The sequence below is a fragment of the Scyliorhinus canicula genome, chromosome 14, assembly GCF_902713615.1.
Source record: "Scyliorhinus canicula chromosome 14, sScyCan1.1, whole genome shotgun sequence".
NCBI lineage: Eukaryota > Metazoa > Chordata > Chondrichthyes > Carcharhiniformes > Scyliorhinidae > Scyliorhinus > Scyliorhinus canicula.
Genome location: NC_052159.1, coordinates 107627163 through 107648009, shown reverse-complemented (window position 1 = coordinate 107648009; position 20847 = coordinate 107627163). Strand labels below are relative to the sequence as shown.

General features: G+C 46.6%; 1 non-coding gene across 1 annotated transcript; it reads right to left on the bottom strand.

Annotated features, from left to right (window-relative positions):
• Positions 1–19633: 19633 nt before the first annotated feature.
• Positions 19634–19706, bottom strand: trnay-gua. Its single transcript has one exon. It is a non-coding gene; the product is annotated as a tRNA-Tyr (tRNA).
• Between the last annotated feature and the right edge of the window lie 1141 nt (positions 19707–20847).

Here is a 20847-nt window from a genome sequence, read left to right as displayed (position 1 = left end):
AATTAAGGACTAAATAAGGACTGATAGTGGCAGAAAGGTAAGGCAGCAGGATATGTTTAATAGGAAAACATAGATTGGTTTGTGCTCAGTGATAGCAAAACTGAAGAACAAGTGGCAGATGGCCCTGTGGGGGAGGGGGTCTTTGCATTGGGAGAAACCAAGATTAGATGTTTGGCACAATAACAGTATATTGAATAATGTTTGGATTCCATGGTGGCCCAGTGTTTAGCACTGCTGTCTCACTGTGCCAGGAACCCGGATTTGATTCTGGCCTTGGGTGACTGTGTGGAGTGTTCACATTCTCCCCTGTCCGTGTGGTTTTCTTCCAGGTGCTCCGGTTTCCTCCCACAGTCCAATGATTTGCAGATTAGGTGGATTGGCCATGATCAATGTGCAGGGTTACGAGGATGGGGCAGGGGAGTTAGCCCAGGTAGAGTGCTCTTCAGAGGGTCAGTGCAGACTCGATGGGCAGAATGGCCTCCTTCTGCACTGTAGAGATTCTATGGAATCTATGAGGAGATTGGGAGTATTCTGGTGTCTGAATAATAAAAAATATCGAATTGCTTGATTTTCTTTCACACAGATGCTTTGATGACCTATCACCTGAGCAGTCTTCTATGCTTCTAACAAGATGCACAGAGCACAAATTTAGCTTCTGTAATACCAGCTCAAACCAAATACCCATTTGTTTGTGCCAGCTGTTCCTGGCACAGCCTACATGGGTTCAGAAGGGCATTTGCATGGTCATATCATGTCGTGTGCTGGAAGCAGCTGAATGTGTTCTATCCTGATGTCACACAGCCCTTCAGCTGATGTGAAGTCCATCTACCAAATTAAGCTGGCACATTAACCATCCTTTACTTTTGGCATGGTTACAGCCCATTTGTGCACAGTGACTTGAAACTCCACTTTGGTATTTAATGTATGTGCAGTGCCAATATCTAAGCTGATGCCACGGGTGTCTGATGAAGTGATTCTGCTTCTGCATCAGTGATGTGATGGTGCTCTTTCTCCTCCTCCCCCTCCTCTGGAGGCTGCTGTAATTGGACAGGTGGCAGTTCTTGGGTGCCTGAAAGCAGGAGATCAGAAGGAGAAGGAAGCTGGGTGGGTTGAGAAGCAAAAGATCAATGGTTACACTATCAGCATGCCAGATAGCAGGATGTGCTGGGAGATGAAAAGAAGCATAAGACATACCACCATCCTGAATATTCTCAGTGAAGCCAGCTCAGTGAAACAGACTCTGTTGTCGCCTCATGATATGGATCAATATCCTCTGTAGGACTCAGACATGTAGGTTTCCTTGTCCCTTCTGGTTCTACTTTGCTCCTGTCTATTCAGTGCCACCTTATCCTGCAAGGTAGAGGGATGAAGGTCAGTGTTTGTGTAGCACTATATTTAGGTGATGTGCGGCGATAGCTGGAGGGATGTGGAGGCAGTGAGAGTCGATTATGAGACTGAGGGCAGGTTGACATGTTCGAGCGAGGAGGGGTGTTGGGATGTTCAGCTTGAGTGCTAAGTGCCATCAGCTGCTGCTAGGTGATGGATGGGGGAAGGGGATGGGTGCCACATTAAGCCGCATGAGAGTTTGATGGAGAGGTGAGTAAGAGATGGAATGTAAACTTCCATTCACTGACCTTGACCACCTACGCAAGATTGCACTTCTTGTGGAACAGACACCAGTCTTCAGCTTCAGGGGCTTGGCCTCCCTTGATCACCTGATCCCAATCCCTTCAGAGGGTTGTCCTTGAGGGCCTCCTGGCGCCTTACGGAACCATGCTGTCTCCCCTCCTTTCTAACTCCCCCACTAAGGCATCCAGTGCTTTATCTGTGACCCTGTTTTCCCTGTTCAGAACTGTATCAATAAATCAGCACTTGTCATTCACTGCAGCTTCCCTTTAAGTAGGACAGACTGGTTTTAGGTCAGAAGGCTAGCTGCACCATGTGATATCTGCACACAACTCTGTTTGACTTTTTGATGAGCACAGAGGCAGCCATCAATGCGCTGAGAGGGCCAGCTCTATTCCACTATCAGATTAATGGTGCAGTAACACCAAAGTTGTATGGTCCCCACCTCTGTTGGAGTTGGTGCAGGCAGGTCATTAATCATGACCTCTGTATCTGAATAATGGTGTAATCCAATCTTGGCCCATATATTCGAGCTGATTTCGCATTCTTCCTTCCTAATGTATTCACTGTACTGCTCTCCTTTATTGCGTAATGTACTGAAGGATTAAAGTTAACTCTCCATTAATAGGCATTAAAAAATCAGATTGTACATTAACTCGTTAGAACGAGCTTTAAAATTTAATCTGAGCCTGAATTATGGAGATTTATGTAAAAGATGGAGATGGTAATGCTGGATCAGGCAATGGTCTTTAAGCTCTCCTAACCTTGTTATTTATGTTGTGTTTCTGGTTTCCTGACTCTTAAGTAGCAATATGCTGCACAAAAAATAAAATGTTGAATCTATTATTGAATGCTTACACAATATGTTTGGATACTGCCACATTTGCTTGCAACTCCATGCTTCTGAATGTCCAAAACACATCAAATTGTAATTGACAAGTAAATAAAGGAGTTAAGCATGAACGAATGGCTGCTATAGCAACAATCACAGCAATAAATGAGGGAGATGTACCTGGCACGGTTACAACCTGCATACATGACAACGAAGGGCTGAATGATTAATGTGTTCAGTGGAAAAGTGGTTTATTGTGCAAAATGTAATCATCCACAACCACTAAGTATTCTCACGTATCTCAACATTCTTAATCGCTTTTGCTGTCTCTTATTCAAGAATACATCTTCAGGAATCAATATCCACATTTTCACACACAAACACTTAATAAATAATCTGTGACCACACACACAAATGTGAACACTTAATAATCTGTAACCAGGCAAATACATGAAGAAATTTCCTTCCTAAACCCCTCTGCCTCTCTTTCTCTATTTGCTCATTCAAGATTCACATTAAATGCATCCTCTTTCAACACACTTTTGGCCATTTGTTCTCACATCTATCATGTGACTCTGGCCAGAATTTTCTGGCTCTTCCTGCCCGTGGGATCTTCCTGTCCCACCGAAGGTGACCCCCCCACCATGGCAGGTTCCCCGGTAGCACGGCCATGAAGCAACGCAAATGGCCATTGATTATGGCAGGATGGTAAAACCTTGCTGACGGCTACTGTTTGAAATCCCATCGTGGTGGCGAGGTGGTGGTGGTGGGGGGGGGGGGGGGGGGGGGGGGGGGGGGGCAGTAAATTCCAGCCTCTGTGTCAAATTGTGTTTAATAGCACTACATTAAAGAAACTTTATCAATATTTGCTGCTATTAGTGATGCTGCTGTCAAAGTTGATGGTGGTGGGATCGGAGGCTAGATATTAGTTGTGTCTCTGAACATCCACAAAAATGCATTCTAGATTAATCGGTGTAGGTCCCTTTGTAACTTCCTGCTCCTGAAACCTATTGTGCAACCAAGCTTTATGACAAAATGACTGCAAACTTACTGGCTGGAATTCACTAACTGAATTTTAACAAAGACTAAAGCCACATTCCAGTAACTTGAAATTATAATCAAATATGTCTGCATATTTGCATCGCTGTACCTTCTACATTCCAAGGTGATTAAATGTGGCCTACCTGTCTGAAAGAGTCAATTACGAGAGAGGAATGTGAATGAGGCACTTCCCCTGTCCCCATTTGTAGGACACCCAGATTCAATTGAGGGGGGAACCAACAAGAACCATAATCATTTGAAACAAAGGATGTCACCAGAGAGAGCTATTCCTAACTATAGGGTTACACTAATCGTGACCGTATTTGGATCACTGGGTAGTTGGACAGAGTCATGTGACAGGTCAGCTAAGCCTTTGTATGTTTAAGTCCTGCTTTCTCTGCAGACCAGCACAAACACATGAGATATTGAAGAGGCAAAATTCCCGTGTCGGTCACTCTTTTGCCCGCCAGACAACTCGGAGCTTTCGAGCTCTGTCTGCTGTTTTTTAGTTCTCCATATATCACAGAGAGAGATTTTAAAAGAGAATTTAACCATGGAGCTGCTATCTTCGGGAAACTGATAAATTGTTTGTCTACAGGTGCAATTTAACCAGAAAGCATCTGTGTCCGGTTTTGGCTGCGTTTACCGAGCTGTTTACCGGCGGGCTGCAGCTCGAAGAAACACCATGCTATTTAACAGCACTTTGCCATTTCCTTTGACCTCGGGGGGGTTTCTCTATGCCAAAGTCGCACTTAGAATCATCTCTGACTGGCAAGGTGAACAGGAAAGGCTCCTCACAGATCGGGGCACCATTTTGTCTGGCTGCCCAGATCTTCCCCGCCACTTTCAGCATCCCTCCCTCTGTTTTCTACCTCCCCTCCCCGCTAACCTTTGGCATGCCCCCGGGAGCAGCTCCTCACTCTCGAGACACCTGGTATGGCTGCCCCCTGGGCCCGATCCCTTGCAGTGCTAACCTTAGTGGCATTGCCCAAGTGGCACTGTCAGGGAGCCAGGCTGGCAGTGCCAAGGTTCCTGGGTGCCAGGATGCCACCCTACCCTGTCCCCAACCACCCGGGGGTCTCTAATGGACTGCGAGACATCACCAGGTTCAATTACGACTAGCCCACGTTGGTGGAAACCAGTACTAAATGCCGCCCAAGTGCGGTCGCGCACACATGATCGTTCTGTCCCGGGCACTTGTTGAATCCCACTTGGATCTGTTAGATCTTGTGAGATGTTTCAAGCATTGCAAATCTCATGAGAGGCCTGTCATGAGATTCAACAGCCTCATCCCAACACCAAGGCGGGTACGACAAGGCCGTTAAATCGTGCGCTACATCTTTAAACCACCTTGATGCTGACCCAGAAGAACCACCACGTTCAGCCTGGAGCCAGGTAAGTGATCTAACTTCAAGAACTATAGACCCCTTTAACTTGACTAGATTTTAAATTGCTTAATCCACCCCTCCAACGCTGTAACCTATTGGGTGTGAGTGAAATTTGGAACGTTTTTATTAATTTTCATAGACCGAGTTGAGTACAATAAATACTCTTCTCTCTTCCTTTTGCATTTTATAATCAGAGCTTGTAAATAGTTAAACATTCACTGAATTGTCAAGCCTTCCTTTTCTCCTTTTAAAGAACCCTGTTTCTGCCAATCCCTACTGCTCATCTCCTAACTACCAAGTAATTACCAACACAAGAATACAAAAACTAACTATGAACAGTGAAAAAAAAAGTCAATAGTCACTTGTTACCAAATGGCTCCAAAAATCACTTTCACTCCAGTTAACCACGTAAATTTTCCAAAACCTTCATCGGAACAAAAAACTAGTGAGCAACAATAAGAATGCAGACGCAATGTCAGTTAAATGGCATTTTTTTTAAAGGTGTTTGTATTTGATGAATAACTACCATAAATCTAAAGATTACTCAAATTATTTTTAAAATTATTTTCAGTTATCATTTTAATTGTATTTCCGATCTGAACATCTGGCATAATGAATTCTATTTGGAGTATTAAAAATAATATAATTTAGAAAGAAAATAAAACTTAGTGATAAAATCAACCATGGCGTGTTAACAATATCTCCAGGAAATCTCCCACACGCAGACCTGCTCTCCTATCCTTCAGACCTGGGATTAGGGTTAGAATTTACATTCTCGGGTGCCAGAGTCGCTGGTAAAGCTGGCTCAGCACTACTTGTCCTTGAGATGGCGATGTTGGGCCATCTTCTTGAAATGCGACAGTCCATGCAATGAAGTCACACCTCCAATCCTACTTGATAGGGAGAGTTTGCAGGATTTTGCCCAAGTGATGATGAAGGAAATAAGAAGTATGTCCAGGTAATGTGACTTGGAGTGGAACTTGAAAATGAAGATAGAGATAGAGAAATACAGCACAGAACAGGTCCTTCTGCCCACGATGTTGTGCCGAACTTTTGTCCCAGGTTAATCATAGAATTTTGGACATTAAGGGCAATTTATCATGACCAATACACCCAACCTGCACATCTTTGGACTGTGGGAGGAAACCGGAGCACCCGGAGGAAACCCACGCACACACGGGGAGGATGTGCAGACTCCACACAGACAGTGACCCAAGTCGAAATCGAACTTAGGACCTTGGAGCTGTGAAGCAATTGTGCTATCCACAATGCTACCGTGTTGCCCTTAAGAAGAAATTAATCTACACTCCATTATTCTACCCTCATCCATATACCTATCCAATAGCCGCTTGAAGGTCCCTAACGTTTCCGACTCAACTACTTCCACAGGCAGTGCATTCCATGCCCCCACTACTCTCTGGGTAAAGAACCTACCTCTGACATCCCCCCTATATCTTCCACCATTTACCTTAAATTTATGTCCCCTTGTAATGGTTTGTTCCACCCAGGGAAAAAATCTCTGACTGTCTACTCTATCTATTCCCCTGATCATCTTATAAACCTCTATCAAGTCGCCCCTCATCCTTCTCCGTTCTAATGAGAAAAGGCCTAGCACCCTCAACCTTTCCTCGTAAGACCTACTCTCCATTCCAGGCAACATCCTGGTAAATCTCCTTTGCACCTTTTCCAAAGCTTTCACATCCTTCCTAAAATGAGGTGACCAGAACTGCACACAGTACTCCAAATGTGGCTTGACCAAGGTTTTGTACAGCTGCATCATCACCTCACGGCTCTTAAATTCAATCCCTCTGCTAATGAACGCTAGCACACCATAGGCCTTCTTCACAGCTCTATCCACTTGAGTGGCAACTTTCAAAGATCTATGAACATAGACCCCAAGATCTCTCTGCTCCTCTACATTGCCAAGAACCCTACCGTTAACCCTGTATTCCGCATTCATATTTGTCCTTCCAAAATGGACAACCTCACACTTGTCAGGGTTAAACTCCATCTGCCACTTCTCAGTCCAGCTCTACATCCTATCTATGTCTCTTTGAAGCCGACAACAGCCCTCCTCACTATCCACAACTCCACCAATCTTCGTATCATCTGCAAATTTACTGACTCACCCTTCAACTCCCTCATCCAAGTCGTTAATGAAAATCACAAACAGCAGAGGACCCAGAACTGATCCCTGCGGTACGCCACTGGTAATTGGGCTCCAGGCTGAATATTTGCCATCCACCACCACTCTCTGTCTTCTATCGGTTAGCCAGTTTGTTATCCAACTGGCCAAATTTCCCACTATCCCATGCATCCTTACTTTCTGCATAAGCCTACCATGGGAAACCTTATCAAATGCCTTACTAAAATCCATGTACACTACATCCAGTGCTTTACCTTCATCCACATGCTTGGTCACCTCCTCAAAGAAGTCAATAAGACTTGTAAGGCAAGACCTACCCCTCACAAATCCGTGCTGTCTATCCCTAATCAAGCAGTGTCTTTCCAGATGCTCAGAAATCCTATCCCTCAGTACCCTTTCCATTACTTTGCCTACCACCGAAGTAAGACTAACTGGCCTGTAGTTCCCAGGGTTATCCCTATTCCCTTTTTTGAACAGTGGCATGACATTCGCCACCCCTGTTGACAGCGAGGACGAAAAGATCATTGCCAACGACTCTGCAATTTCATTTCTTGCTTCCCATAGAATCCTTGGATATATCCCGTCAGGCCCGGGGGACTTGTCTATCCTCAAGTTTTTCAAAACGCCCAACACATCTTCCTTCCTAGCAAGTATCTCCTCGAGCTTACCAGTCTGTTTCACACTGTCCTCTCCAACAATATGGCCCCTCTCATTTGTAAATACCGAAGAAAAATACTTGTTCAAGACCTCCCCTATCTCTTCAGACTCAATACACAATCTCCCGCTACTGTCCTTGATCGGACCTACCCTCGCTCTAGTCATTCTCATATTTCTCACATATGTGTAAAAGGCCTTGGGATTTTCCTTGATCCTACCCGCCAAAGATTTTTTCATGCCCTCTCTTGGCTCTCCTAATCCCTTTCTTCAGTTCCCTCCTGGCTATCTTGTATCCTTCCAGTGCCTTGTCTGAACCTTGTTTCTTCAGCCTTACATAAGTCTCCTTCCTCTTAACAAGACATTCAACCTCTCTTGTCAACCATGGTTCCCTCACTCGACCATCTCTTCCCTGCCTGACAGGGACATACATATCAAAAACACGCAGTACCTGTTCCTTGAACAAGTTCCACATTTCACTTGTGTCCTTCCCTGACAGCCTATGTCCCAACTTCTGCACTTCAATTCTTGTCTGACAGCATTGTATTTACCCTTCCCCAATTGTAAACCTTGCCCTGTTGCTCGCACCTATCCCTCTCCATTACTAAAGTGAAAGTCACAGAATTGTGGTCACTAACTCCAAAATGCTCTCCCACTAACAAATCTATCACCTGCCCTGGTTCATTGCCAAGTACCAAATCCAATATGGCCTCCCCTCTGGTCGGACAATCTACATACTGTGTTAGAAAAGCTTCCTGGACACACTGCACAAACACTACCCCATCCAAACTATTGGATCTAAAGAGTTTCCACTCAATGTTTGGGAAGTTGAAGTCACCTATGACTACTACCCTGTGACTTCTGCACCTTTCCAAAATCTGTTTCCCAATCTATTCCTCCACATCTCTGCTGCTATTGGGGGGCCTATAGAAAATTCCCAACAAGGTGACTGCTCCTTTCCTATTTCTGACTTCAACCCATATTACCTCAGTAGGCAGATCCCCCTCGAACTGCCTTTCTGCAGCTGTTATACTTTCTCTAATTAACAATGCCACCCCCTCACCTCTTTTACCATCCTCCCTAATCTTGTTGAAACATCTATAACTAGGGACCTCCAACAACCATTTTTGCCCCTCTTCTATCCAAGTTTCCGTGATGGCCACCACATCGTAGTCCCAAGTACCGATCCATGCCTTAAGTTCACCCACCTTATTCCTAATGCTTCTTGCATTGAAGTATACACACTTCAACCCATCTCCTTGCCTGCAAGTACTCTCCTTTGTCAGTGTTACCTTCCCCACTGCATCACTACGTGCTTTGGCATCCTGAATATCGGCTTCCTTAGTTGCTGGACTACAAATCCGGTTCCCATTCCCCTGCCAAATTAGTTTAAACCCTCCCGAAGACTACTAGAAAACCTCCCCCCCTGGATATTGGTGCCCTTCTGGTTCAGATGCAACCCGTCCTGCTTGTATAGGTCCCACCTTCCCTAGAATGCGCTCCAATTATCCAAATACCTGACGTCCTCCCTCCTACACCATTCCTGCAGCCATGTGTTCAACTACACTCTCTCCCTATTCCTAGCCTCGCTATCACGTGACACCGGCAACAAACCAGAGATGACAACTCTGTCTGTCCTGGCCTTTAACTTCCAGCATAACTCTCTAAACTTGTTTATTACCTCCACACCCCTTGTCCTACCTACGTCGTTGGTACCAATGTGCACCACGACTTCTGGCTGCTCACCCTCCCCCTTCAGGATCCTGAAGACACGATGCGAGACATCCCTGACCCTGGCACCCGGGAGGCAACATACCTTCCGGGAGTCTCGCTCGCGCCCACAGAATCTCCTATCCATTGAATCTGCTATTACTATTGCTTTTCTACGCTCCCCCCTTTCCTTCTGAGCCCCAGAGCCAGACTCAGTGCCAGAGACCTGGCCGCTAGGGCCTTCCCCCGGAAGGTCACCCCCCCCAACAGCATCCAAAACGGTATATTTGTTTTGAAGGGGAACGTCCACGAGGGATCCCTGCACTGTCTGCCTGTTAGTTTTCTTTTCCCTGACTGTAACCCAGCTACTCTTGTCCAGTACCTTGGGTGTGGCTACCTCCCTGTAACTCTTCTCGATAACCCCCTCTGCCTCCCGGATGATCCGAAGTTCATCCAGTTCCAGCTCCCTAACACTGTCTCTGAGGAGCTGAAGTTGGGTGCACTTCCCGCAGGTATAGTCAACGGGGACACCAGAGGTATCCCTCACCACCCACATCCTACAGGAGGAGCATGCAGCTACCCTAGCCTCCATCCCCTCTTACTTTACAGAATTAGTTGCCCCATAGACCAACTGGACCTCTGCCCTCTGACTCTGCTTCCAGTCAGCTGTACTCTAAACTTCTGGCTCCCTTCACGCTCTTTCATAAATATAGGAAATGAAATGTAAGGAGCACCTTACTCCCTCCTCACCTAACTCCGTCAGTCACCAAACTCTCACTGTAGCACTCAAATGCAACCAGTTCAGCACTCCGTCAGTCACCAAACTCTCACTGTAGCACTCAAATGCAACCAGTTCAGCACTCCCTCAGTCACCAAACTCTCACTGTAGCACTCAAATGCGACCAGTTCAGCACTCCAATGCAAACAAAGTCTGCACTGTAACTAGCTCAGATTTATACTGTGACTCTAGCCTCTGAAAAATGGCCTAATCCAATTAACTAATTAACAAGCTCCAGCTGCAAGTACTTACAAGTAGAACCTTGTTTAAAGCTGATTCAAAATTCACCTTCTTATAGACCAAACAGCAACTTTTAAGTTAATTAACTAAATAAAAGAAATACTAGACTTTAAATAAAAATGAACCCTCACTGTAGCACTCAAATGCAACCAGTTCAGCACTCCAGTGCAAACAAATATTCCCAGGTATCTGCTCTGCATTTATTACCGTTATGTACACAGAATAAGATATATATATAGAAGAGAAGGGCACACACAAACATACCAAAAAAAGTAATAAGAAAAAATAAATAAAAAATAAAATAAAGTAACTGGTAAGGTATTATGCACCAGCTCAACAGCAGCAACTCTGTACAATTGGCAATATTATTTACAACACATAAGTAGGCATCTGCTTGTGGGGGTGGGGAGGGGAGACTGGGGAGGTGGATATACATTTGTGTGCCAGAGGAACACGCATTATTAATGTAATGTTTACCATCTACAGGATGTTCTACATTAACTCACCAATCCTAATCCCACAACCGCCACTCACCTATTAGGCCCACTTTACAGGTGTGGCGCAACAGAGAGCTAAAGTATGTTTAAAACAAAACAATGTTTATTTTATGAATACAGTTAACATTTTATAAACACACAGTGAACAATTTGTCAACTACCAATCCTGACCACCCCCAAAAGATACAGTACACTATAGATAACCCTTAATAACTGTCCAAACAACATCCATAAGTTAAATCATTTTTCAAATACAGACAGCAGGTTTAAAAGCTCTACAGAAACAGGTATTACTTTGAAATCATCAATGATCTGAAGACATTCCTTAGCTTGTAGAGAAAGAGATCATTATACAGCTGCTTGCTTTGAATGTAGCTATCCACCTCTGAAAATGAAACCAAAAATACACTTAATCTGCCAGCTCAAAACAAAAGTGAAAGAAAAACAGCCCAGCTCCACCCACACATTGACATCACTTCAGCTATTTGATAAACACCCATTTCTTAAAGGTACATCCACTTGACATGACTGTGAAAAGCCCCTAGTTGCCACATACTGGCGCCTGTTCAGATACATGGAGGGAGAATTCAGAATGTCCAAGCTACCTTACAGCATGTCTTTCGGGACTTGCGGGAGGAAACTAGAGCACCCGGAGGAAACCCATGCAGACACGGGGAGAACTGCAGACTCCGCACCGACAGTGACCCAAGCCGGGAATTGAACCTGGGATCCTGGTGTTGTGAAGCAACAGTGCTAACCACTGTGCTCCCATGCCAATAATTGCTACTAGTGACCTATAATCTGTTTCAACCAAGAATGTTGGGAGCCCATATACATAACTGTGAATTTTTTCGAAACCATTGATCAGACCATAACATTTTGTTTCTATTTGAGCATATCTACACACTATCTCAGTCATTGACCGAAAAGCATAAGCAATTGGCTTCTCATTTTTATCACTACCTTGCTGCAATAATATTGCTCCTAACTCATCTTTCGTGCATCAGTCGAGATTTACGTCTTCCTTGTAGGGTCAAAGAATGTCAGCATTGGAGCTGTTGTCAATGCTATCTTCAGAATTTGCCATTCTTGTTCATGTCTTTTGGACCATTGGAAAATATTATCCTTTTTCATTGTTTCCCGCAAGCATGTCATTTTTGCTGATAAATTAGGAATGAATTTACCTATGAAATCTATCATACTGAGAACTCCTTTTTTTGTCTGTTGGATGTGGCATGTTTAACATCGACTTTATCTTCACCTGGTTTGGTTGTACACCTCGAGCAAACAACTTGTCTCCCAAACATGTACAGCATGATTCTCCACCATCGACGTGATGGCCCGACGCCAGCGTCAAAAACAGCGCGAACCACTCCGGCGTCGGGCCAACCGGAAGTAGCGGAATTCTCTGCTCTTCCGGGGGCTACGTGGACACCGGAGGGGTTGGCGCCGAAGAGACTGCCCGAGCCCACGCATGCGACAAAGGGCCGGCGTGATCCCGCGTATGCGCGGAACCGCTGGTGTATTCTGACGTATGTGCAGGGGGGTGTCTTCTCTGCATCAGCCATGGCGGAGCACTGCAGGGACCGACACAGAAGGAAGAAGTGCCCCCAGGGCACAGGCCCGCCCACAGATCTGTGGGCCCCAATTGCGGGCCAGGCCACCATGGGGGTCGGATCCCCCCCCCCCCCTCCCCGAGGACCGCCCCGGCCGACTTACCTGCCAGGTCCCGCCATGTGGGATCATGTCTAATCCACGCCGGCGGGACTGGCCAGAAACCAATGGCCGCTTGGCCCATCGGGGCCCGTCGAATTGCCTGGGGGCCGCTGTCAACAGCCCCCGACCGGCATGGCGTGAACCCCGCCCCCGCCCATCTCACTCATAATCTCTTCTCGTTTCGGAATTGGATAATGTTCTCGCTTTATATTTCAGTTGAAGTCTTTAGGATCCATGCAGATTCTCTAGTCATTGCTTAGTTTCTTCACGCACACCATGGAGTTCACCCAATCCGTTGGCTCTTCAATTCTTTTTTATCACCCCAAGACTTGCCACCCTCTCCAGTTCAGCTTTCAGCCAATTCTCTAATGCTGCTGATACTCACCTTGGAGCATGTATAAAGGTTTGAGCATTCTCTTTCAGTTGGATCCAATAAGTGAATGACAAAAGTTCAAATGCTTGGAATACTTCTGGAAATGCTTTAATGATTGAATCCACTGATATACTGTGTGTAGTTAAAGCAGAGTCAGCACTGTATACTCTCTTTACCAATTCAAGTGCTTCACAGGCTTCCACACCCAATAGTGATTCACGATCTGCTTCCACAATTGAAAATTTTCCTTTATGAAACCTATTGACATGTAATATTTGGTTCACATACTCCTAGAGTGTTGATTCGTTTACCATTATAATCTTTCAAAAGTACCGATTTGTTCAAGATTTTCGGTTCAACATTCATTTCTTGAATGTCTGACAGAATTATAAGATTAGCCCTAGCTCCCATGTCGAGTCTAACGTTCACTAATGCTTGATTAATCATTCGAGAAACTGTGCAGTTATCTTAATGAACAATCATAATTCCATTACGATTACTGCAGATTTGCTTTTCACTTTGCTTCAGTTTATAAAACCAGTCTTTGCTAGATACATTGATTAAAAAACGTGTCTTCCCGATTTATCTCATCAATAACATTTATCGACTTGTGCACTTCTATTTTTTTATTCGAAAAGCACCGTTTTGCAAAGTGATTCTTGCCTTTGCATTTAGCACACGCTTTTCCGAATGCTGGACTGTAAATGCCTGTTATCGCATTGCTTCCGTTAAATGGTGGCATCGGGTAATTGATTAAAATAGCCTCCACTGTTGAGACCATGTTTTGCTTTTGGGTGCATCACAACATCAATGGCGTCAGCTGCATCTTTGATTTTCGCACCAAAATTCCTTAAATTTAAGCTACTAATCTGCTGCGCAGCTAGCTTGCTGGCATGGCAAATTTTAATGGCATTGTTAAGCTGAAGTTAATTGTGCCTCAACAATCTTTCATGAACTTTGTCATTGCTTATGCCGAACACAACCTGATCTCCGATCATGGCTGCTTGCAAAATTGCAAAGTTACATGTTTGAGCCTTCAACCTCAAATCTGTTGGGAAGCTGTCGGATGATTCGCCTGCCTGTTGTGTGCACGTTTGAAAAATGTACCGTTCAGACGTTTTGTTCTTTTTAGGTGTACAGTGTTGATCAAATTTATTTATGACTTCATCAAAATTTTCTGATCAGATCCGCTAATAAACATGAAAGTATTGAAGATTTCAATCACCTGTGGACCTGCTACGATGAGCAGCAACGCTATTGTCCGTTCATCAGGTTGTGTCTGAAGACCTAGAGCTGCCATGTAAAATATGAATTGCTGTTTAAAAGCACACAAATTTGCATCTACATAACCAGTAACTTGAAGCTGGTATGGTGTCTTCAAACCTTTCATCATCAATTTTGATGACTATTAGTGCTTTGAGCTATATTCTGTCAATAATCTTCGTGGTTCATCAAATTTTTTCTTTTCTTCTTTGTTACCTTGGTCTTTAAAATCTTCAGTTCTCCAATTCTGGTACCATGTTACGTTCTGGTGCTTGGTCAGAAGGAATTAGTGCACTAGAGAACGTCTAGTTTGTGACTAGTTGAATATTTATTGATTAACAATAACGGGGTCAGATAACAATATGAAAATTACTAAAACCACTAACAAATAAATTATGAAATTTACAGTGCAGGAAGACGCCATTTGGGCCCATCGAGTCTGCAGTTGCTTGGGCCCATCAAGTCTGCAGTTGCCCTTGGAGAGAGCAGCTCACTTAAGCCTAAGCCTCCACCCTATCCCCATAACCAAGCAACCCCACTTATCCTTTTGGACATTAAAGGGCAATTTATCATAGCCAATCCACCTAACCTGCACATCTTTGGACAGTGGCAGGAAACCAGAGCACCCGGAGTAAACATACGCAGTCACAGGGAAAAAGTGCAAACTCCACACAAACAGTGACCCGAGGCCGAATTGAACCCGGGACCCCGGAGCTGTGAGGCAGCAGTGCTAGACACTGTGCTGCCATGATCTGTGTAAGTTGAGGGTCCTTATTAATTGAAAATGACCTGAGTATACCTGACAGGCCTTCAATGCACCCAGCATCCAAGCGTGCATACCTCTTCAGTGTTGCCCAGTATGCTGCCCCATCAAGGAACTCAGCTGAGTACTGTGCAGCAACACTTGCCTCATTTGATTGAGAGCTAGCAAATGAACCATCCTTTCCCCCTCACCTGGGTTTAGGACAACTCACGCCTGGTGACTCACCATGTGCTGATCCCATTTTTATACTATAATGCCAGCTATGTTCAGCACTTGTATTTGAGCTGGTGGCGGAAGGTGTCAGGTAAAGATGATGGAGCCTCTTATTCAGTGCTGTTGCTCTCATTCCTAATGGTTAGATTGGTGGCTGTTCATTGGTGTCTGAAGGCAGGGCCTCAGAGGGTACGTTGAGCATGAAGGAAGTGGGATGGTGAAGGAACCAAGAGGTCCATGAACACGTTATCAGCAGCTTGTTTATCATGCCAGGTATTGTGATGTGGGTGAACCTTGAGTTGAAAAGGGCCATAGGTTGGAAGATATCTTTATCCGTAATGTTCTCGTAATGTTGGATGCCATGGGCTCCATCCCAGTAGCCCCATAGTGCAGACTACTAGCTCCTCCTTTGAGCTCAGGAGATGCAGGTGTAATTTTCCCCCACCAGTTCTGCTCTGTTCCTTTCTGTTTTGTGCAACCTTGCTTTCCAAAAGAAAGGGCAAAATGTCAGTAATCGTGGTGCAGATGGATAGCTGGAGGTATGTGGAGGCAGTGAGAGGTGGTTGTAAGGCTGGAAACATTGGTAGGTATGTGATGGTGAGGTGGAGCATCTGGATGTTGGGTGTGTGGACTGGGTGTAGGGAATCCTGCTGGATGAGTGATTGGGGTGTGTTGCGTGAAAGATGTGAGAGGCTGGTGTTTTGGTGGGTGTTGTGTTATGCTTCTTCACGTAGCATAAGCTGATTCCTCGATGTATACTTTGATAAAGGAAGGTTCAGACTTGGAGATAGATTTAACACATTTATTGAACAGCTAACAATTCTCCTACTTGAGTTCGACTCTCCTGCTAATCTAACTATAGTAACTCAGTCTAACTAACCAGTCTGCTCTAATCCAAGCGGTGGGTGTGATCCTTCCCTGGGGCGGCATTCTCCCCTACCCGGCGTGACGGAGGGTCCCGGAGTAGGGGAGTGGCGCCAACCACTCAGGGGTCGCGCCTCCCCAAAGGTGGGGAATTCTCCCCACCTTTGGGGGCCAGCCCCGCGCCGGAGCGGTTGCCACCAGAAGACCGGCGCAAAAAACCAGCGCCCTCGACAGCGGGGCTGGCCGAAAGGCTTTCGCCGGTCCGCGCACGTGCCGGCAGTGATGTCAGCGGCAGTTGGCCGCTGACGTCACTGCCGGCGCATGCGCGATGTGGGGTTCTCTTCCGCCTCCGCCATGGCGGAGGCCGTGGCGGTCGCGGAAGAACATAGTGCAGCCAGGGCACTGGCCCGGAGTCTGAGCGGTGGCCCCGATCGCGGGCCAGGCCACCGTGGGGGCACCCCCCGGGGTTCGATCGCCCCCCGCCCCCCCAGGACCCCGGGGGCCTGCTCACGCCGCTGAGCCCGCCGTTCCAGAGGTGGTTTAAACCTCGGCGGCGGGAGAGGCCTCCCAGCGGCGGGACTTCGGCCCATCCGGGCCGGAGAATCACCGCAGAGGCCTCTCCGATTGGAGTGGCGAGATTCCGCCGCCGCCACTTCCCGGGTGGCGGAGAATCTCTGCCACGGCGGGGGCGGGATTTTAGGCACCCCAGGCGATTCTCCGACCCTGCTGGGGGTCGTAGAATTTCGCCCCTGATCTGCCCCTGTGTCTCTCTGAGTGTCGCCTAAGGAAAGAGAAAGAGATTGTGTGCCCTGTCCTTTTATATGGGTAGCCCCCTTGTGGTAGTGTCACCTCTGGGTGTGTCTTGGTTTTAAAAAATATTTCTTTATTCTACTTTTTCGCATTTTCTCCTCAATTTACCCCCACCAACAAGAAACAATAATCTGTAACAAATATGTCAATCCACATTTCAATAACAACTATCCCATCCTCCCACCAAACCCAAAACATTCACCCACATGTTCACATAAACAACTGACAAAAAGGAATCAGGAATCCCCAATAGCCCCCATTAACACCCATTGCCCCCCTCCCACCAGCCCTCCCACCCACCCCTCCCAACTAATGTTCTTGAAAGTGCACAATGAATAATACCCAAGAATTGAAGTACCCCTCTGTCCTTCCCCTCAGTTCAAACTTAACCTTCTCAAGAGTCAAGAATTCCAACAGATCCCCCCGCCCCGCCAGGGCACAGGGTGGGGAGGTTGCTCTCCAACCCATCAGGATCCGCCTTCGGGCGATCAACGACGCAAAGGCTACAACACCTGCCCCCGCACCCGGTTCCAACCCTGGCTGGTCCGACACCCTGAATATGGCCTCCCGGGGGGCCGGGTCCAGTTTCACATGCACCACTTTAGAAATTATCCTAAAAACCTCCTTCCAGTAATCCTCTAGCTTGGGACAGGACCAAAACATATGATTAGCGCCAGCCCCCACCCGGCAACGTTCACGCACATTTTCTACTCCTTTGAAGAATCGGCTCATCCTCGCCCTTGTGAGGTGCGCTCTGTGTACCACCTTCAGCTGTATCAGTCCCAACGTCACGCACGAGGTGGAGGCATTCACCCTCCAGAGCACCTCACGCCAGAACCCCTCCTCCAGATCCTCTCCCAACTCTTCCTCCCACTTTGCTTTGATCCTTTCCAGCGGTGGGTGCCTTCTCCTCCTCCAAAATAACTCCGTAGACCGCTGACACAACCCCCTTCTCCAGTCCCCCTGTCGTCAGCACCTCCTCCAGCAATGCGAAGGCCGGCTCCTCCTGGAAGTTCTGTATCTCCTTTCTAGCAAAATCTCGAACCTGCATATATCTAAACATTTCCCCCTGCTCCAGCCCATACTTCACTTCCAGCTCCTTCAATCCTGCAGACCGACCACTAAGGAACAAATCTTTTAGTGTCTTAATCCCCTTCTCCTCCCATTTCTGAAAATTTCCATCCCACCTCCCTGGCTCAAATCTGTGGTTCCCACGAATCAGCATTTACCTCTGGGTGTGTCTTGACTGTCCATTGGTTGTGTCCTATCTTACTGACCTATTGGTTGAATGTCTGTGTGTCATGATGTCTCTGGTGTTCCCTCTAGTGTTTATTTAGTCTTAGTATATTTGTATTAACCCCTTGTGTATTTACAGTGATGCACATCACCACAGTGGGTAGGAGACGTCACCTGAAGATTTATTCAATGTTCTTGATTACCTGCGCGAGGTCATCAGGCCTCTTGTGGAATTGCTTACCAGTTCCCGGTCCAGACCACAGAGGTGACCTCCCTGGCCATCTGCTCCCGCTCCCTTCTGAGGGTGGTCCTTCTATCTACCTGGTTCACTTTGCAATAATTTACACTGTAATAACAGTTTTGGACATCTTGTACGGGATTCTCTGTCGTCTGATGCTGGAATCAGGAAACGTGATTGGGCGGAGAATCGATTTGATGCCGAAATCGTGGCGGGCACTGCTTTCACGCCAAATCACAATTCTCCGGTGCCTCGACAGCGGTGACAATGTATTAAACTCGGCATGTACAGTAAATGCCTTTGGCATATCATTACCAGGTATTCTCCAGGTCCTCAACATAGCTCCGCCTCCTCCGGGGCGAATTTCTGATGGCGAGGTTCACTTGTGATTTTAAATATTGTGAAACAGGCGGCGTGGCTACTGAAGAAGAGAAATTGTCCAACATTGCATAGTTTGCTGACAGTCAAGCCCTGGCCAGGTGGTGGTGGTGGTGGTGGTGGGGGGGGGGGGGGGGGGGCTTCTGCCAGGGCTGGGGGAGTAGCGGGGTGTAGCCTGGAGGTGGGCCGTGGGGTCGGGGTGGACGGGCACTGAACACCAATGCAGCAGGCTGCAAGGCAACCATGCAGCTGTGCACGTTGCTGACTGCCCACTGTGAACTTCGGGCCACAGGTCATATAGGTGTTCCCCCAGGGCACCCCCCTAGATGCCCTCTGGCCCCAGCCGACGATCAACAGGATGGGTGCACTCCAGCGCAACCAATGCTATCTTGTTAGTTGGGATGAGAGTGTGTGGTGATTGCAATTTGAATATCATGGACCTGGCAAATCCCACACCATTTTCCATTGGAATTGATTGTTTTCTATCTGGTGATCATAGAATCATAGAATTTACAGTGCAGAAGGAGGCCATTCAGCCCATTGAGTCCGAACCGGCTCTTGGAAAGAGCACCCTACCCAAGGTCAACACCCCCACCCTATCCCCATAACCCAGTAACCCCACCCAACACTAAGGGCAAATTTGGACACTAAGGGCAATTTATCATGGCCAATCCACCTAACCTGCACATCTTTGGACTGTGGGAGGAAACCGGAGCACCCGAAGGAAACCCACGCACACACGGGGAGGATGTACAGACTCCGCACAGACAGTGACCCAAGCCGGAATCGAACCTGGGGCCCTGGAGCTGTGAAGCGATTGTGCTATCCACAATGCTACCGAGCTGCCCCTAAAATGGAAATGGGGCTTCCTCCGAGCAGGAATTGAACCAGCGACCTAAGGATATACAGTCCTCCGCTCTACCAGCTGAGCTATCGAAGGAGAGACCTAATGGTGCTAGTCCCTCCACGGTCACTGGATTGGTCCAGGTGCTGCACCAGTTTTGCTGTCATGGAAGTTGAATCCTGCCCTGGCATCAACACTTGGTCTCAGGAATGGAGAATCCAGCTGCTTATGTTTCAGATACAGCCTGACTTTACGAAGGGCAGGCTGGCTAGAGAGCGTGATCAGCAAACAATGCTGCAGGCAATTTTGCAGACCGAGAAACCGCCCTGAAGCCACTTGGGCCATTGGAGATGAGGTGGGTACACGGGCCAGGATTCTCCGATCCTCCGCGCCGATATCGTGCTCGGCGCTGGGGCGGAGCATTGGGTCTCAGACCAGGGATCGGCTCCGACGCCGGTAAGCGATTCTCTGGCAACTGGAGAATCGATGCCAGCCGCACGCACGCGGTGGATATAAAAGATCTCACGGCGCTATTTTGAAAAATTCTGGGGCATGATCCCTGGTGTCCTGGCCAATATTTGCCCCTCAATCAACATCACCAAAGCAGATTATCTATCATTATCATTTTTATGTTTGTGGGAGCTTGCTGTGGGGATATTAGCCCGAAATGGTTCCTGCATTACAAAAGTGACCACACTTGAAAAATACTTCAGTGGCTGTGAAGTGTTGAAGTCATGAGCAGTGCTATATAAATGCCTTCTTTCTTTTTTAAGTGGATATTAAAGATCCCAAGGCACTATTTGATGAAAGAACAATGGAGTCCTCCCTGGTGTCCAGGCGAATATTTATCCTTCAGCCAACAAGTCTAATATGGATGATCTGGTAATTCATCTCACGGTTCTTTGTGGGTCCTTGCGCTGAAGAAATTGGCTGCCTTGTTTCTGAAATTAAACGCTGACTGTACGTCAAAAAGATCGTAATTGACTGTAAAGTGCTTTGGGGCATCCTAAGTTTGCAAAAGGTGCTGTACAAATGCTTGTTCTTTCTTAGATATTCAGAATATGTTGAACATAATGGAACCAAGACTGAATACAAATAAATAGCCAACTTGCCTTTACTATTATTCAGTTCCAAAACCTGGGGGTTGCAAGTAACTGTAACTGACTTAATATGCTGCTAACTATAATTAACATAATAAGGCAAATGAGAACAAAGATTCGCTAGTAACCTCTCCATA